The sequence below is a fragment of the Dermochelys coriacea genome, chromosome 5, assembly GCF_009764565.3.
Source record: "Dermochelys coriacea isolate rDerCor1 chromosome 5, rDerCor1.pri.v4, whole genome shotgun sequence".
Taxonomy (NCBI): domain Eukaryota; kingdom Metazoa; phylum Chordata; order Testudines; family Dermochelyidae; genus Dermochelys; species Dermochelys coriacea.
In genome coordinates, this window is record NC_050072.1 from 137,143,302 (window position 1) to 137,161,416 (window position 18,115).

General features: G+C 46.9%; 1 long non-coding RNA gene and 1 other non-coding gene across 2 annotated transcripts; one reads left to right on the forward strand and one right to left on the reverse strand.

The window, feature by feature from the left end:
- Window positions 1–2,709: 2,709 nt before the first annotated feature.
- LOC122460454 lies at window positions 2,710–13,387 on the reverse strand. Its single transcript, XR_006281762.1, has 3 exons — window positions 12,623–13,387; window positions 6,171–6,273; window positions 2,710–4,670 (listed from the first exon to the last, which is right to left on the reverse strand). It is a non-coding gene; the product is annotated as an uncharacterized LOC122460454 (long non-coding RNA).
- Window positions 6,626–6,707, forward strand: TRNAS-AGA. Its single transcript has one exon. It is a non-coding gene; the product is annotated as a tRNA-Ser (tRNA).
- Window positions 13,388–18,115: the final 4,728 nt, after the last annotated feature.

Here is an 18,115-nt window from a genome sequence, read left to right on the forward strand (position 1 = left end):
TAAATTAGTGCATTTCTCCCCAAAATAGATCTATAAGCACAAAAAACACCATGGAGACCAGGCCTTTAAACATTAGGAAATATCAGAGTTAAGGTGAGGTGTACAAACTTTGCATAGTGTTGTTGTGGATGTGTGTTATGATATAGACTCAGAAGTGTGGCCTTGGGGTCAATTCCCTGCCCCCCACAGCATCAATTTCCTCCGGACTACCAAGGGAAGTGGTGCTTCCTCCATCCCTTGATGAGATGCCTTTCTAGAGTCTGCTTTGGTCCCAAACTCGCTACTGCGCCATACAGGAGGCCTGTGATGTGTAGGGGGGGGCCAGATGAGATGATCTAACAGTCTCTTCTGGCCTTCAAGAGTCCAAATCTCTGCAAAACCGAGTGTGGCACATTGAGCAGCCTCTGATAGTTCCATGTGTCGCCTGCTTGAACCCTTGCACTAACACTGAGTGTGTGGGGGTGACCCAGGGGGAGCAGCAGGGCAGGGCTGGGTGTGGCAGTGACATCACAAGGGCCTTTTGCAGCACTCAGCTGATTGGCCAAAGGAGGGGGGGAGGCGGTGACCTCACAGAGAGTCCATGACAAGGCCAGGGAGGGCAGGCTGCAGGGCAGGGGGATCTCAGGGACCCCCGTGGCTTTGCTGCAGGGAGTCTCCTTCTTGAGGTGTCTCCTTGAGGACTGAGAGAGAATTCAGGGTCACGTGTGTGAGCGCAAGGTGGAGCCTCTCTGGAGTTTTCTCCTTTCCCACTGCTAATTGAGCGAGACGACAGACATCCCTGTGGAGAAGGTCAGAGCCCCAGAGAGGTTTGGTACCTAGGCAGCCTGATCCACCTGGTGCTGGCCAAATTCTAGGCACGGAAAACACTAGGTTAAGGTGGGACAATTTCCCCCCACCTAGCCCTTTGTCCCTGAGAGTCATTGGGGTTTGTCTTTTTTGGTTTTCCTTTTCCTCCTTCCCTTCCTCCACTGACGAGGAGGGGGCTGCTCTCTAGCCCTCATGGCGGGAGGCCTCCCAAAGAGATGGGACAGGAAGCGTCCTCAGAGTGATCCTCACTGGTGACCTGAGCCATCCCTGGCCCATCTGGGGAACCCTCAGCCCACCGCCAGGGTCTCAATGGTGATTGGCTGAGCAGGGGGTCTAGTGGTAGGGAGGAGATTCAGGACTTTGTTGTTCTCTTTAAAGGCCCAGCAAATAAGCCAGAACCAATCATCTGCTTGGTGAATCGTTCTTCTTCTTGCTGCTGATTGTCTCTGAGCCGTTCCTGGTTCTCTCTGATGTGTTAGTGCTTCCAAAACACTTGCTGAAGAATCAGTGTGAATGGTTGTTGGTCTGTAGCTCATTCCAGGTCACTTTATTCTGATCATTCAGTGTGTGAAACTCCAGACTGATGGTTAGTTTGAAAGTCAGGACACCCGGGTCCTGTTCCCAACTCTATCCCGACAGGCTGTGTGATGTAAGACAAGGCCCTTCGCCTTTCTCAGCCTTCATTTCTCCCTCTGTCAGTTACGGAGAACAATCCTCTCACACCTGCCTCTGCATGGGGGGAGGTTGGGGAGCTGTGGGGACCTGTTTGAGAGAGTCACTCGTAGCAGTGTATCGTAGGAGGTGTCCTATCGGGTTGAGTCATTCCAGATGATGATGTAGTGCAGCAGAACTCCGTTTTCCCAACCTCGCATTACACAGCTTTCCATGTGAACCGAACCAACGGTGCACATTGGTCCAGAAGCTGGTGATTTCTCCTTTGGCCACTAGATTAGTGTAATGGTGGTTAGTCTCCCCAAAAAGAACGCCGTTCTCGTTTTGAATATTCCTTAATGTGCACCATGTGGACTGTCGTGATACATTTCAAAAAGTTGCAGGGCTTGTTTCATGGTCTACACAACGACAATCTTTCTTCTTTTAAGACGTGATAACATTTTCAGTAAAGATCCTTGATTATTCAGGGACTTATCCAGGAAGACCCAAAGTATTTGGTACATAAGACTTGTATGGAAGGGTGCACAGTGCTAAAGTATTTTTGGCCATAGCAGGTTACTTGTCCCAAGAATGAAGTCAATCCCCCTTCAAAACAAGCCCAAAATGAGCTGTTACCAGAATTGCCCATTACTTTGGGGTATGCTCATTTATTAGGGATACTCTTCGGGGGTGGGAGAGATTCTGTAATTCTATCAATGTACTGCTTGTGTCACTTGTGTTTTCCTATGGAGTGCTACTCCTTCCTTCTGCAAGTTCCCTCCCAATGGAGCTATCCTGCAGGACCTAGGTTCCCCAGGGCTGGGGTCTTCCAGCTGCCAAATCTGATGAACACACACACACACACACATTAACATAACATGTCTGAGAGGACTGGGGAATCAGCACTCACAAGCTGACCCCTTATATGTCCCTGGACTTAGTCGGCTGGATTGAACAGCAATTTAAAGCTGTTACCCTCATATGTCCTTGGACTCAAAGGGCTGGGCTAAGCAATACCTTAATCTGCACCCTACTATGCCCCCAAGTTCAGCACATCCCTATCCCCAACTTCACACGACAACCAGTCTGGTAGTAACCCACTTGATGAGAGGTTTCAGAGTAACAGCCATGTTAGTCTGTATCCGTAAAAGAAAAGGAGTACTTGTGGCACCTTAGAGACTAACAAATTTATTAGAGCATAAGCTTTCGTGAGCTACAGCTCACTTCATCGGATGCATACAGCATCCACTTGATGAGCAAACCCCAGAGGATTTTTGGGCGCTGCAGGGATCTTTAGCTTAGGTACAAGGAGCGTTACTGCAGAGTGAATGGAAAAGCCAAAAACACCCATGAGGGGGGAGAGCAATCAGCTTAACCATGAAAGTTATTTATTTCCAGGTAGTAACCTTACAAGGGGAGCCAAACAAACAAAATCATTCCAATATTAAATCTAACTTAAATTTGATTACAAAAGTTAGGGCTAGCAAACTATAACTGATCACATAAGGCAAGGTCAGGAGGCTATACCTAGAGAGAGACAGAGAAAGAGACAGATGGATCTCAGCACTCCTTAAAGCTGGAATCGATCGGGGTTCCCAGGTGGCATTGGTAGCTGAGGGACCAGAGTGCTAGAGCCAGGTAGAACCCTCAGCGCAATCAGTGAAGAAAAGATAATGAGGAGTACTTGTGGCACCTTAGAGACTAACAAATTTATTTGAGCATAAGCTTTCATGGGCTAAAGCCCACTTCATCAGATGCATGCAGTGGAAAATACAGTAGGAAGATTATATATACACACACACACATATATATATATATATACACACACACACACACACACACACACACACACACACACAGAGAGAGAGAGAACATGAGAAAATGAGGGTTGCCATACAACTCTTAATGAGAACAATCAATTAAGGTAGGCTATTAGCAGCAGGAGAAAAAAAAAACTTTTCTTGTGATAATCAGGCTAATCTGGGGGGGAGGACTAAAACTGCAGGATAGAGAGACCAGTAAGCGTTAGGGGGTCCCAATCCAGTCCCCCAGCTTCTAGCCGCCCCCCTTAAGGCTGCCATTGTTGGGAGCCCCCTCCGTCTGCAACTTAAACTTGTAACGATTATAAATAAAACCTGTACAGCTGTGTGCCTTAGGGGAAAAAGTTACACACAGATACATCAAATACATTATGAAAGAAAACATGCAAAAGAAAACACAGTGGGTAAAACCAGCTAACAAAAGCCTGAGCAGCCAAAACACCAGCCAGCTGTTGCTCCCACTAAGCGGGAACTGTTACAATAGCTCATCCTTCATATTTCTCATAGGAACTACCAGGGTCTGATGAAATTGGGGCAGATTTAAAACTGTGAATGCATTTTTTAAAAGAAAAAACATCCACAACTTTATTACATGTTATTTACAATATCATTATTTATACTCGCCTGGCTTGGCCTTCTCTGCCAGAAGAGAGGCAGATAGACTAGGATCAGGACACCAGCTGTGCCCTCAAAAGACTGGGCTCTGGGCCAAACCTCCAAATATATGAGACCCACATCCTTCCTCAGAACCACCCCCCCAAACTGGACCAGACCCACATCCCTCCCCAGAATGACCATCCACGACCTGGACAGCACACCCAGCTCAGCCAGGAAGGAGAACTCTTGAAACTTTCTTTGGGTTTTCATCTACCTGTTCTTCTACCTAATTGTTGGGGGCTCAAAATATCTTGCCGTGGGAGCCTTCCCATTTCCAGGCTCCTTCTGCCTGGGTGTATGGCTGCTCGTTTGTCTTTAGAAACTCCTGTGGAATGTGGCTTTTCCTTAGAGTTTCCAAAGGATTTGTTGGACTAGGGCATGAGTCTTCTTTACAATGCAAGAGATCCCGGCTTCAAATTTCGACCAAGTCCTTGCCTAGGCTACTTTTGCAGCTGACCTTGGAGGGTTTTTTCACCTGAGTTTTTCTCCAACATCCTGCAGAGGAAGAGCTGCATTAGGGTCTGAATGTGGTTTGTTGGTCAGTAGGATTCTCACTCTGGACGGGAGAGAGTGTGGAGAAGACCTTGGAAAGGTGAAGTCAGGGGCGGTACTTTTTCAGGTGCCTGTTTTTGTGGGAGTTTGTTTGTTTTTTGCTGAAATTGAGAGAAATGTTGTTCGCTTTTCAGCCTGAACGCTTGTTCTGTCCAGCAGCCCAAAGTGCAAGCCTTGTTTCACCTGTTTAATGTTGGACAGTGACAAGGTCACGTTAGCACCTTTGACTCTTTTGGAGCCCCTTGATTCTATTTAAATTACCACAAAAGTTCCCACCCCCCTGTGTGAGTAGCATGTGGGACTGAGCATCTTTTTTCCTTTCTCCCCTCTAGGATGCCAGAAGCACCATAGACAGCATGGCTCCTTCCCCTTCACATGTCATTATTCTGGGTACAGGCTGAAACAAAACAACTATCCCAGGGCACAACTGCAAAGTGGTGAAGGTGACTCATGGGGTCGGAATCTCCTTTGGTTTATTACAAACCCGGGGTTCCTGCATTTCCTACAAAATGAAAACTGTTTTCTAAATCGCTTCTCTGCTAAGGCTGCATCAACACTCCCCCTTGTGTCGGTAGAACGTGTGTCGCTCAGGGGTGTGAAGAAGCCACCCCCGGAGTGGCACAAGTTACACCAACCTAGGCGCTGGTGTGGACAGTGCTATGTCGCTGGGAGAGTTTCTCCTGCCAACCTGGCTACGGCTGCTCACTGGGGGTGGAGACCTCCCTCCGGTCGGCTTCCAGCGGTTACACTAGAGAGCTTCCAGCGGGGCAGCTGCATCAGTGCTGCGGTGCCACTGTAAGCTCCCCAGTGCAGCCACAGCCTTAGGGCAGGGACGATGCCCCGGTTCTCTGGGGATACAGTACAGGCCTGTCACCTCCAGGGCACTGGGGTTCTCTTCTGCCCAGGGCAGGAGGGAACAGAAGTCAGTATGACGTGATGACCATTCAGAGACTGGTAAGGAATGAGCTGGTTTGAGAGAAATTGATCTCAGTCCAGTTGCAAGTGGGCAGATGTCCACAGAACAAAGACCAGCAGGAACCTTGGAATCTATTGGTCAAAGCATGGAGCCGAGGAGTGAATTGCCCACAGGGACTGAACTCCTGTCCGGTCCCCAGAGCTGGTCTCAGGAAATCAGGGCTGAAGCATATTGATGGGACACCTTGGGGAAGCCTGCACAACCATTGCTGGAGCTGGAGCTATTCTATGGCTGGATACACAGAAATTCATTCTCCCAGCCCCTCAATTCAGCATTTCTCACTGGGAAGAAATTCAGAGTAAAATATGACAATAAAATAAATAATAATCAATGAGAAAAAAACGGTTTCTTTCTAAATGTGAAAAAGGGAAGTTCTAGCAACTGGAGGGCACGTCTCCTGACCTGAAAATCAGACTTGGTTATTGGTGCCAACAAACCAGTGCTCTGAAGGAGACTCTGAGAAAAATCAAAGGTACCGAGAAGGGAGCTAAGTGAGGAAATTGAGACACGCATCTGGGACTTTTGGAAGTGACAGGTTCTGACCAATTAGTTGCAATAGATGCTAACATAACACTGAAACAAATGAGAGTGAAGCAATAAATCATCATTCCTGACTCAGGGGAAAAGGCTGGGGGAGGGGGGATTTTCCAAGGCAACAGCAACAAACGGTTCATAATCTGTAGTCATTTGAATGTGGTTCATTTTACCTCGAAAAAGTTTCTCTGAAGTGAGGAGAAATCCAGGATCCAGGTGAAGGGAACTGGGTCCCATTCTCCAGTCTGACAGTCCAGTCATGGCTTAATTGTGTTTCTAAATAGAGAAAAGAGTCCAATCGTAAAAACAGTTTAATAAAAGCGAGAAAGTCCAAACATTGGTGGCTAGAGCAGGGAGCTGGTGGATTCTAACTCACTGTGTGACCTTGGACAGTTTAATTCTATCTCCATGTCCCTATCTTTACAGTGGGGAAAGCGATAATTACAGACCCCACAGGAGGGGGTTGGTTTGATGCTTAACCACATGGGTAAGCAACGAGACCCACAAATTCCCCGTGTGCTTTGGGAGCCAGGTTTGTTGTTTGAATTCTGCATTTCAGATAACTTCAGGCCTGGGCATTGTGATTGTTTCCCACTTTCTCTGGCCCTGGGGCATTGCTGGGCTCAAAGCTGTGATGGCCGAGTGGTTAAGGTGTTGGATTAGAAATCCCATTGGGTTTCCCTGCACAGGTTCAAATCCTGCTCACAGCGACGCCTGTGTTCTAGCCACACTTGCTAAGCAGGGCAATACATCTCTACAGACCCTGAGATGCTCTCAATACACTCCCCACCCCAAGTAAACCCTGTTCTGCTCCTTGCATAGAGATGCCTGGGAGGGTGCCCAATGCTGTGTCCCTGAGGTGCGAGGCAAACTCTCAGCTCCCAGAGGCTCTGCCACTCACCTAGTGCCCCATGGCTCAGTCCTACCCCTGGGAGCTGCTCCTCTCTAGAGTGTGGAAGGAGCTGAGCACGGCCAGCTTGTATAAGAGGCCAGGGGAAGCTGAGGTGCTGGGGGTGTGGTGCAGGTCACCCCCTGGAGGCATGTGGGCCCACTGTCAGCTTTCAAGTGCTGGAAGCGAAGCTCCAGAGAAGTGGGGGCACCACTTATGCTCTGCCTCTTCCAATTCCCCACTGCATCTCTTCCTGCCCTATTGCCCCCTGCTCACCTAAGGCAGAAAAAAAGTGATGGGGGCCTGGTGCCATGGCCTCCTTGGTAGCCCCCCTTTACAGGAAAGGGGCAGAGAGGAGCAAGCAGGGGGTGAGTGGAGTGTTGGAGGCAGAGAGAGAGAGGAGCAGGGGACAGGTAGGAGGGTGTTGGGGGAGGGGGCGGAGAGGAGTGAACAGTGGGTGGGCAGGGCCTCTGGCACTTACTGCCCAATCCCCTGAGTGAGGGAGGGGCCTCGGGGAAGACAATGACATGGGGCGGGGTCTTGGTGGCAGGGCCATGATCTAAGCACTGGTGGACCCCCAACTTCTAGAGAGCTTCTGGCACCTGTGTGTGAACCTCCCCAAACAGAGCCACATGTGCCCCCTGTGCCGCCGAGTATATTAAATGCTTCCAGAGCCCTGGATGGAACAAGCCCTGGGCACCTGATTGTCAGAAGTGCTGGAGGCCAGCAGCTCCCACGGACTGCAGTTAGAGCTGTGGGTGCTCAGAGCCGTTGGAAAACAGACCCTGGGTGTGCGGAGGGGTCACTGGACACCAGGATGGGTCTGATTCTTGTTTGCACTAAGACGACACAACACCTTTATCTTCACGGTAGTGTAAAGGGGCTGGAGAGGGGCATAAAGCCCTCTAGACACGGCCAGAGACAGGAAAAGCGTCGTCAGTGCAGAAGAGAATCAGGGCCAGAGTAATACAAGGTGTGCAGGGAATATTCTGGATTCTGTTAATTACACTTTGCCCTTGCTAGAAATTCTTCCCATATTTTCTCCATTTCACTCCCTGACTCTGTATCTCTGCCCCTTTCCCCCTGTTTGTTACTCAGAATTAGCAGGATCTGTTAATTAATAGCAGCACAGGAGCCTGAAACCTCAGCTCTCTCTCCCCCTCTCCTTGCGCTAGACTTGCTGCCAGCTGAACTGGAGAAAGAACGGGAAACGTCTCTGGCAGAGGGTGTGAAAAAGACACACGGAAAGGGTGAGTTTTCACAGGGATTTCCTCAAGTGAGGAGAAACTTGGGGTCCCACTTTGAACTCATGAAAACCCTTCAGGGATCAAACAAACCAGAGGCCCAGTTCACCCAGATCTGGGCTCCACGTGGGAGTGAGTGTGACACACCCCAAGTGACTGGCCCTGCCCAGGGGAGCCTGTGCTGGGCACACGCGGACTGTAGCTGAGGAGGGGGCAGACAGGCGCCCCCCAGGATTGACACTGAGGGAGGAGGGGGAAGCTGGACAGACCTGCAGTAACCACACGGATTGTGAGGTTTGCTCCACTCCTGTCTCCAGTGATGCTGTTACTCCCTGAGCCTGCTGAGCCCTCTGACCCTTCCCAGCCATGCCCATGGGAGCAGAAAACACTGAGACACAAGGTGGGGGAGGTCATATCGTTTACTGGACCAACTTCTGCTGGGGAGAGAGACAAGGGCCTGAGGACAAGCTCTGTGGAGCTTGAAGGCTTGTCTCTCTCCAGCAGAAGTTGGCCCCCACCTTCTCTCTCTAATCTCCTGGGACCGACCCTGCAAACAGAAAACACGGAGCCAGTTCAGTGCTTCCCAGCTGCGCTGCTCTTCTGATTAAGGCACCAAGAGCCTCTATGTAACACGGACATTGCATTTATCCAAACAGTGCCTAGCACAGCCGGGGGGAAGGGCTTTAAGCTGCTGCCAGCTGCAGCCCCTTCTGTGCAGGGTTGCCAGAAAACTGCCCAACGCAAAGACAATTGTGTCTGCAGGCCAGACCCCTCCATCCCAGAATGGAGGTGCCCTTTGGTCTCTCAGCCCAGTGCTCTCACAGCAGCTCCAGTCACCAGGTCCCCTCTTGGCACAGGGAGGGTGGGACAGAAGTTCCTAACCAGTAACACTCCCTGCCCTGGTCCCTGTGCACTTGGGTGGAAGCCTGGTAGCCAGTGGCCCCACCTGATGCGACTCAGAGTCTAGGCTGTAGTCTATAGGGCTAACCTGCTTTCTTGCCTATATATCTTTTCTTATGGATTTCTTATTGCCTTATGGTCTGATTATTTGTTTTATTGTAATAGGTTATAAGAGGTTTATATTAAAGTCGCTTGATTTTAACTTCGCAAGGGACTTACAGGCCATATGCTGTATGTTGAGCTAAGTCAGCATACATATGTGTGGACCTTTCACCCAGATAGATGGTGATGAGCTAAAGCATAAGGTCCACATCTGATGTGTTAAAGCAGGCTGGCAGAGGAGCTTTCCTAAGTTCATAACCTTTTAAACTTAACATGTACACCACAACTTGGAAAAACCCGCAATAACCGGTTCGGACAGAAATAACAAATGTGACACCTAACCACAAAACGGCCAAGGTGACGAATTGACGTATATGATAATAAGTTGAGATCAATAATATACTAACCTATAGGGAAAAGACACTCCAACATTAGTAAAGTGAGGAAATGCAAATAAGGAAAAGGGGGAAAATCCCCTACCAAATATGCATCAAACATAACGGCGTCAGCATAACACATTATAAAAGTGGCATCCCAGCCTAGGGACAGCGGGAGAAGGAGATGTAGTCCTTGGGAGGGGCCAGAATGATGGCACTGGTGATGATGGGGAAGGTGATGGTGATGAGGAAGATGATGGTTAACACTTCAGGTTGTTCTACAAGGGATGATGTGAGCATATGGAAGTGCAGATGTACATTCTCTATCTATCTTGTTAAGTTGGGGTGTTTGTGACTGTGCTAAATGTATTAATAAACTATATTAAATATAAAAGAGTTCCTATAGTGTGAGTCAAAAGAAAAAGGAGTACCCGTGGCACCTTAGAGACTAACAAATTTATTAGTGTGAGTGTTATAATTGTGCACATCGGGGTTCCCAACTATAGAATAAGTTAAATAATACAGGGTCTGATTTTGGGAGAAGAACCTGTCAATCCCTGAAGTGATAACTGGGGATTCTTAAGCAATCTATATAATTAATACACAATGCAAAGATCGGGCAACAACAGGCAGGAAAGTCACATTCTAAGGCAACAGGGGCTCAGAAAGCCAAGCGGGGAGAGATTGCACACTAGAAACAGCAGAGGAGAGTCTGTTCGGAGAGGGGAAGCAGCTGGAGAGCACCTGTGAGTGCAGAGTGCCAGCCTGCCAGGTGCAGCTCATAGGTGTCCAAACAGCACAATGCAAACTGGTCCCTGGTCAAACAATCAGGACTCTGAACCCTCCAGTCTGAGTTCAAATCTCCATGGATTTCTTGGAGTTATAGTAGCCTGCGACAAAGCCCTGAGCTCAATATATCCAGCTCCCCTGTCTCCAGTTGTGCAAGTGTGAGTCTTCCCTCCAGGGAAGGAAGCATGGGGGACTGGGGTGCAGTGGACTGTAGAGGTGCAGAGATTTAGAGGCAGAGGAGGAAGAATCCTGCGGATAGGCAGTGGCTGTGGAGAAAAAGACGAAGGGTTGGTGGGACTTTTTTTTGCCTCTCTTTAGCCTGCCTGCTTGCTTGCTCTTGTGGGAGAAGGGTAGATGCTTTCAACTAGCTCAGTTGGTAGAGCATCAGGCTCTTAATCTGAGGGTCCAGGATTCAAGCCCCTGATGGGCTCTCAGCTTTCCAGTTGCCTTGTGCATGCAGAGCCAAAAGATTCCTGACGGTGTCTAGAGCAGCATAGATTCCCAGAAGCAGTGGCAATTTCCTGGAGAAGCCCCTTTCTCCTGTGGAGTCCTTAGGAATCAGGAAAGAGGCTCCCATCCACAGGAGCAGGCCCAGAAAACAGAGTCTTCAGCTGCAAGGAAGCCCTGGGGGCCAGGTGCCGAGACAGTCAAGAGGAGCAGAGACAGCAAAGGAGAGGGAGGAAGCAGCTGCAGAGAAGCAAAGAGGGCGAGTGGTCCTGATATTGTGGCACATTTTCCTGGCTTATACACGACCCCAGTGGAATGGGCTAGCAATAGGATGGGAGTCCTCACTCCCACTCCCTTTACCCAGGGGCCTGCCTGACCTCAAGGACTCTCCTTCGGGAAAACTGGGGGTCAGATCTCCTTCTGACCTGATCTACAGGAGAGGGGTCTGCCATTTTAAATGCAGATTTTTACACCCTCCTCCTGGGAAAGATCCTCCCTACAAAAGGTAGACGGACTCTCTGGCCCTCCCTCACCTTCCATCTGGGCTTCCCTCTGGGTCAGACACTCTTGTGTCCCCCAGAAGAGAAGGTGACCCTGGTCCAGCTGTTGGCTCACAGCTGCCAGCTGAGACAGACCCTTCACTGGCCAGCAAAATTCCCCCCTTTTCACTCAGGTTGGGTTTGCTTCCTGCCACAGAGTCCTTGGAGTTCTGTTCCCACCACAGTTGTCACCAGGACCCCAACCCCCACCTTCGGGACACATGCCTCTGTGCATCCCAGGGCAGGCCCTTCCCCCTGCTGACCTGCAACTTCCAGGCAGTCAGCAGCTGGGTTGCTCCCCATCCTACAAGGTGGTATATCCCCCTCCTAAGAGACACCCTCCTATTCCCCCAGCAGTTCCTGTGGCTTCACCCCACCTCACACCCAGGGCTGTTATCACAAGACTCCTGCTCACTGCTAACCAACCCTGGGACAGATTCTGCCACATTAAAGAAATCATTCCCCAGTAGAAATGGTGCAAAATTGTGTGCCACTGTGGCAGTCAGCCAGCTCAGCCTGCAAATTTTTAGTTTGCATGTGAACTTTAGTTAAAGGTGCAAGGACTTTGTAGCTCCTCCCACCAGTTCCAGTTCTGCCACTTTACCTGGCAACAAATCCTCCTCCTGAATCAGGTCCCTCCTGACCACAGAAATCTCAGCACTTTTATCTCGCAATCCAGTGATTAATCTCCCATTCAGTTTAATAGCATGCATATGCTCGCTGCTTGGTTCTGTAGAAGCAAGCTTCACAAATTCTGTGTGGAAAGAGGCAGCAGCCTGACTCTGAGAAGCAGCAGCAGCGTCATGTGTTACTTGTTGCCTGTTTCCACTCAATAAGGGACACTTATTCCTCAGGTGCCCAGTGGACTCACAACGAGAGCACCTCTTGGGCTCCTTTGCATGTACAGGAGATTTGGTAACAGGGGAATGGAGAGGTGAACGCCCCACCTTCTTTTCCCCCAGGAGTAAAACAGTGATTCTGCTTTCCCCCCATCCCTGTACCCCTCTGCCAGTGGTTTATGTTTAATTGCAGCTTGTGCTTGTGCATAAGAGTCTGCTAACCCAGCTAATTCACCCACTGTATTTACCTTTTTGTTCCACAAATACTGTTTCACATCTTCACTGTACACATTCAGGAACTACTCCTGAGTAACCAAATCACACGTTCTTTCAAAGCTTGTAATGCCATTACCCCTCAATCACTTATCTACCAAATTTTTCATTTCATTTGCATAAACCACATTACTCAATCCAGATCTCCTTTTAAGACTCCTGAATTTAACCCTGTAGGTTTCGGGTATAACCGGATACTGTTTCAAAACCAGTTCCTTAAATTTACCATAGTTTGAAGCATCATCAATAGGCATCTTACTGAATATGTCCAGAGTTCTACCAGTCAATTTTGCTATCAATGTGGTCATCTTTTGATCTTCAGGGATTGTGTGTACCCTCCATGCAGTCTCTCAAAGGTGATGAAATATTCGGCAATATCGCTGGTTTCATCATACTGGGGGCTTAGTTGCTCCCATCTGTGGATTTTTGGGGAAGTGGAGCCAGCATCTGGAGGGGTTTGTCTCCTCAACTCCATAACAGCCAGTTCATGCTTCTAGGCCTCCATCTCTCTCTTGAGGGCAGCCTCCTCTTTGGCTCTTTCTGCCTCCATAGCTGTCTTGTGGGCATCTTCTTCTCTGTCTGCTGCTGCAATATTTTCTAATTTTTTTTCAATTTGATAAGTCTCTTAAGTTCATTTTCTTTCTCTTCTGCTTCCAGTCTAGCCAGGTCTAGTTTAGTAGCTGCTTCACTGGTAGTCATTTTTATGCTTTCTTGTACTGGGTCACACCCTCTCTGTAGTTCACTGAAACTGGGATGCACTCAGCTCAGGGGCTTCTTAGTTAACAGAGACTTTTGCAGCGCCCAGTGTTCAGCGTTTCTGGGTAATTTGCGACCTGTGCAGTTCTAGCTTGTTCTGATCCTCACTCTTACTTATTTTGCTTCCTTTTCTGTCCCTATTTTCCTTACCTGAAATAAGCAAACAGAAAACAACAAACCAGTAAGCATTTCATCTGTTCTCCAGCCACCACACTTAAAATTCACTTAAAATCACCATCAGGATCTCAAAGCAATCAGCTGTGCACAGATCTTGCTAGACTATGCCACTGTGACGGGTTGGATCACAGAAAACCCCTTAGGAGCTGCCAACTGATGTGCCAAGACTATTCCTGCCCCTGCTTTCCTGCCCTTTCCAGCTTAGGATGCCTGAACCCTACCTGCTTTGAGCCAGACCCGCTAGCCTGCTCCAAACCCAGACCCAGGTCTGAGCCCCGTCCCCTAACAGCTGTAGTCTTTCCTGAAAGCAGCTTAGGAAGTGTTCCTGTCTTTAGCACTCAGGTGCCCAATTCCCAGTGGGGTCCAAACCCTAAATAAAACTGTTTTATCCTATATAAAGCTTACATAGGGCAAACTCATAGATTGTTCGCCCTCTGTAACACTGATAGAGAGAGATGCAGAGCTGTTCCCCCCTCTCCCCCCCAGGTACTAACACATACTCCAGGTTAATTAATAAGTAAAAAGAGATTTTAATGAGTACAGAAAGTAGGATTTAAGTGGTTCCAAGTAGTAACAGACAGAACAAAGTGAATTACCAAATAAAATAAAACAACACATAGATTTATCTCTAATACAGTAAACAAAAACTGAATACTGTCCTCATCCTCAGATGTTTCAATGAGCTTCCTTTTTCAGACTGAACTTCTTTTAGTCCGGGTCCAGCTATCACTCACACTCCCCCTGTAGTCACTGTCCATTGTTCCAGTTTCCTTCAGGTATCCTGGGGTGGAGAGGCTCTAACTTAAGCCAGCTGAAGACCAAATGGAGGGGTCTCCCCGAGGTTTAAATAGACTTTCTCTTCTGGGTGGACACCCCTCTCTCCCCTTGTGTAGAATCCAGTCACAAAATGGAGATTTGAAATCACATGGGCAAGTCACATGCCCATACAGGACTCAGGATTTGCAGGTAGCAGCCATTACCCAGGTGCTACCCTGAACATCCTCAGGTAGACTTCTTATGTGGATTGGAGCCTTCCAAGCTCTTTTGTTGTTAAATGCTTCCTGAGCCAAGAAGTGACCAAATGTTCTAACTAAGGCTACTTAGAAATCAAGCAAGTATACAGCCAATGTTCATAACTTTGAACACACAAATGGTACATGCATACAACTAGGATGAACATAACCAGTAGATCATAACCTTTACATAGATATGTACATGTAGAAAAACCATATTCCAGTCATATCATACATACATTTATAAGCACCCCCCCATAAAGCCTTATGGGGTACACTGTCACATAACCTTCTATTCTTTCTTTTCTTTTTACACACCAAACCTACCCGGAGGAAAGTTAATTGCATATAATTTTTCCTTTCAGCTTAACCGAGAGATGTGCAAAAATGTGGGAATACAATAGTGCTTGACCAGACCATACCATCCACAAACCAAGGGACTAGCTGAAAACACAAACAAATCCATCAAAAGGTAATTTTAGGGCACTGAACATTACAGTATTAATTAGGGTGACCAGACAGATCTAATTTACCTAGACTTCAGTAAGGCATTTGATACCGTGCCACATGGGGAATTATTAGTTAAATTGGAGAAGATGGGGATCAATATGAACATCAAAAGGTGGACAAGGAATTGGTTAAAGGGGAGACTGCAACGGGTTCTACTGAAAGGCGAACTGTCAGGTTGGAGGGAGGTTACCAGTGGAGTTCCTCAGGGATCGGTTTTGGGACCAATCTTATTTAATCTTTTTATTACTGACCTTGGCGCACAAAGTGGGAGTGTGCTAATAAAGTTTGCAGATGATACAAAGCTGGGAGGTATTGCCAATTCGGAGAAGGATCGGGATATTATACAGGAGGAACTGGATGACCTTGTAAACTGGAGTAATAGTAATAAGATGAAATTTAATAGTGAGAAGTGTAAGGTTATGCATTTAGGGATTAATAACAAGAATTTTAGTTATAAGTTGGGGACGCATCAATTAGAAGTAACAGAAGAGGAGAAGGACCTTGGAGTATTGGTTGATCATAGGATGACTATGAGCTGCCAATGTGATATGGCTGTGAAAAAAGCTAATGCGGTTTTGGGATGCATCAGGAGAGGCATTTCCAGTAGGGATAAGGAGGTTTTAGTACCATTATACAAGGCACTGGTGAGACCTCACCGAGAATACTGTGTGCAGTTCTGGTCTGCCATGTTTAAAAAGGATGAATTCAAACTGGAGCAGGTACAGAGAAGGGCTACTAGGATGATCTGAGGAATGGAAAACTTGTCTTATGAAAGGAGACATAAGGAGCTTGGTTTGTTTAGCCTAACTAAAAGAAGGTTGAGGGGAGATATGGTTGCTCTCTATAAATATATCAGAGGGATAAATACAGGAGAGGGAGAGGAATTATTTAAGCTCAGCACCAATGTGGACACAAGAACAAATGGGTATAAACTGGCCACCAGGAAGTTTAGACTTGAAATCAGACGAAGGTTTTTAACCATCAGAGGAGTGAAGTTTTGGAATAACCTTCCAAGGGAAGCAGTGGGGGCAAAAGATCTATCTGGTTTTAAAGATTCTACTCGATAAGTTTATGGAGGAGATGGTATGATGGGATAATGGGATTTTGGTAAATAATTGATCTTTAAATATTCAGGGTAAATAGGCCAAATCCCCTGAGATGGGATATTAGATGGATGGGATCTGATTTACTATAGAAAATTCTTTCCTGGGTATCTGGCTGGTGAATCTTGCCCATATGCTCAGGGTTTAGCTGATTGCCATATTTGGGGTCGGGAAGGAATTTTCCTCCAGGGCAGATTGGAGAGGCCCTGGAGGTTTTTTTGCCTTCCTCTGTAGCATGGGGCATGGTTGACTGGAGGGAGGCTTCTCTGCTCCTTGAAGTTTTGAACCATGATTTAAGGACTTCAATAGCTCAGACATAGGTGAGGTTTTTCATAGGAGTGGGTGGGTGAGATTCTGTGGCCTGCGCTGTGCAGGAGGTCGGACTAGATGATCAGAATGGTCCCTTCTGACCTTAGTATCTATGAATCTATGAATCTGTGACAGCAAGTGTGAAAAATTGGGACAGAGGGTGCGTGTGTGTGTGTGTGGGGGGGGTAATAGGAGCCTATATAAGAAAGACCCAAAAATCAGGACTGTCCCTATAAAATGGGGACATCTGGTCACCCAAGTATTAATAGAAAGGAGAATGCACTATGACAGAAGCTACAAATTGCTTCACATTTTTAGTACATTGAAACTCAACTTGTCTTTTATTTCAAGTAAAAGGAATTATCCCACTGCACTATCATGGCCTCTTTACACCTTTTTGATTGCATACAATTTCTCTCAGTAAAATACAATACTTTCCCCTTCCCCCACAAATACTCCATCACCATTTTTTACAGAGCACTGTGGAAGTTGGTTGATGACAGTGCAACTAATTGGGATGAATTTCTTGGTGACATTGTATTTTCTTTTAGGTTTCAGAGTAGCAGCCGTGTTAGTCTGTATTCGCAAAAAGAAAAGGAGTACTTGTGGCACCTTAGAGACTAACAAATTTATTAGAGCATAAGCTTTCATGAGCTACAGCTCACTTCATCGGATGCATTTGGTGGAAAAAACAGCTGTTTTTTCCACCAAATGCATCCGATGAAGTGAGCTGTAGCTCACGAAAGCTTATGCTCTAATAAATTTGATAGTCTCTAAGGTGCCACAAGTACTCCTTTTCTTTTTGTATTTTCTTGGTGAACAAAATCAAACATGACAACCAAATTCTCACCCTATTGACCATTATATGGCGTTGAGCCAAGATTTCCAGACCAAGCGTCAGACAAGTACATGGTAAGTGTCCTTCAGTTTTCAGGTGCATATATTATTTTGTGATTGTTCATTTTACAAACACAACTCCTTCTCCATTTGTTTCCAAAACCAACAGATTTAGAGCAATTCGATGAAGAATACTACAAAGACTACAGCATGAAAAATTAAGGTAGCCATGATGCTAAAACTAAAGTGGCTATTATTAATATTTCAAATGTACAAGAAAAGCAACAAATACAGTATGCCAAAACTAACACTCATAAATATGGGGAAATAACATTAAAGGTTGCTGACACTATCATATGACTGAATGCGAGAAGGAAAACAAGAAAGGGAAGGCAGCTGGACCCTACCTACGTGGGACCATACAAAATTGCCACTGTAGAGGGCAAAAGAGTTAAATTAGAAAACAACTCAGGGAAAGCTTTAGCAAGGTTGTACAGTATCTCCCAACTAAAAGTATTTAAAGAGCCTCCAAAATTAGATGAGGAAAATATCTCAGAGAAACACGGAAAAGGAAACTGCTCTGGATGACAATGTGAAAACCTTAGAGGTAGGAGAAATGGGAGGAAATGTATCTTACAACAGCCACATGGAGGTCACACACATGAAAGAGGAGGTATGTGTAGTGTCAGGAGTTTCAAGCAGTCATCCAGGTGGTTTTGATGACATGGTAATGGAGATGAAATGCCTGGTCATAAAATCAGCTGTTCTTAATGGGGGTAGGAGGCAGCAATCATTAAATTAAAAAAATCTTCAGGGAAGTAGCTGCAAGTGGTCACTAAAAGTTTATTTGTGTTTACATCTGTACAGGAATGAGGCATAAAGCAGAAATGGGGGGAGAGGCTCTGAATTAAAATCAGGTTTAGAGAGAAATATGTTCAAACACAGTGAGACTCGATGTGTGGAAGAAATAAAATGTGATCCCCAGCTTCTTCCCCCAAGCATTAGGGGGGGATT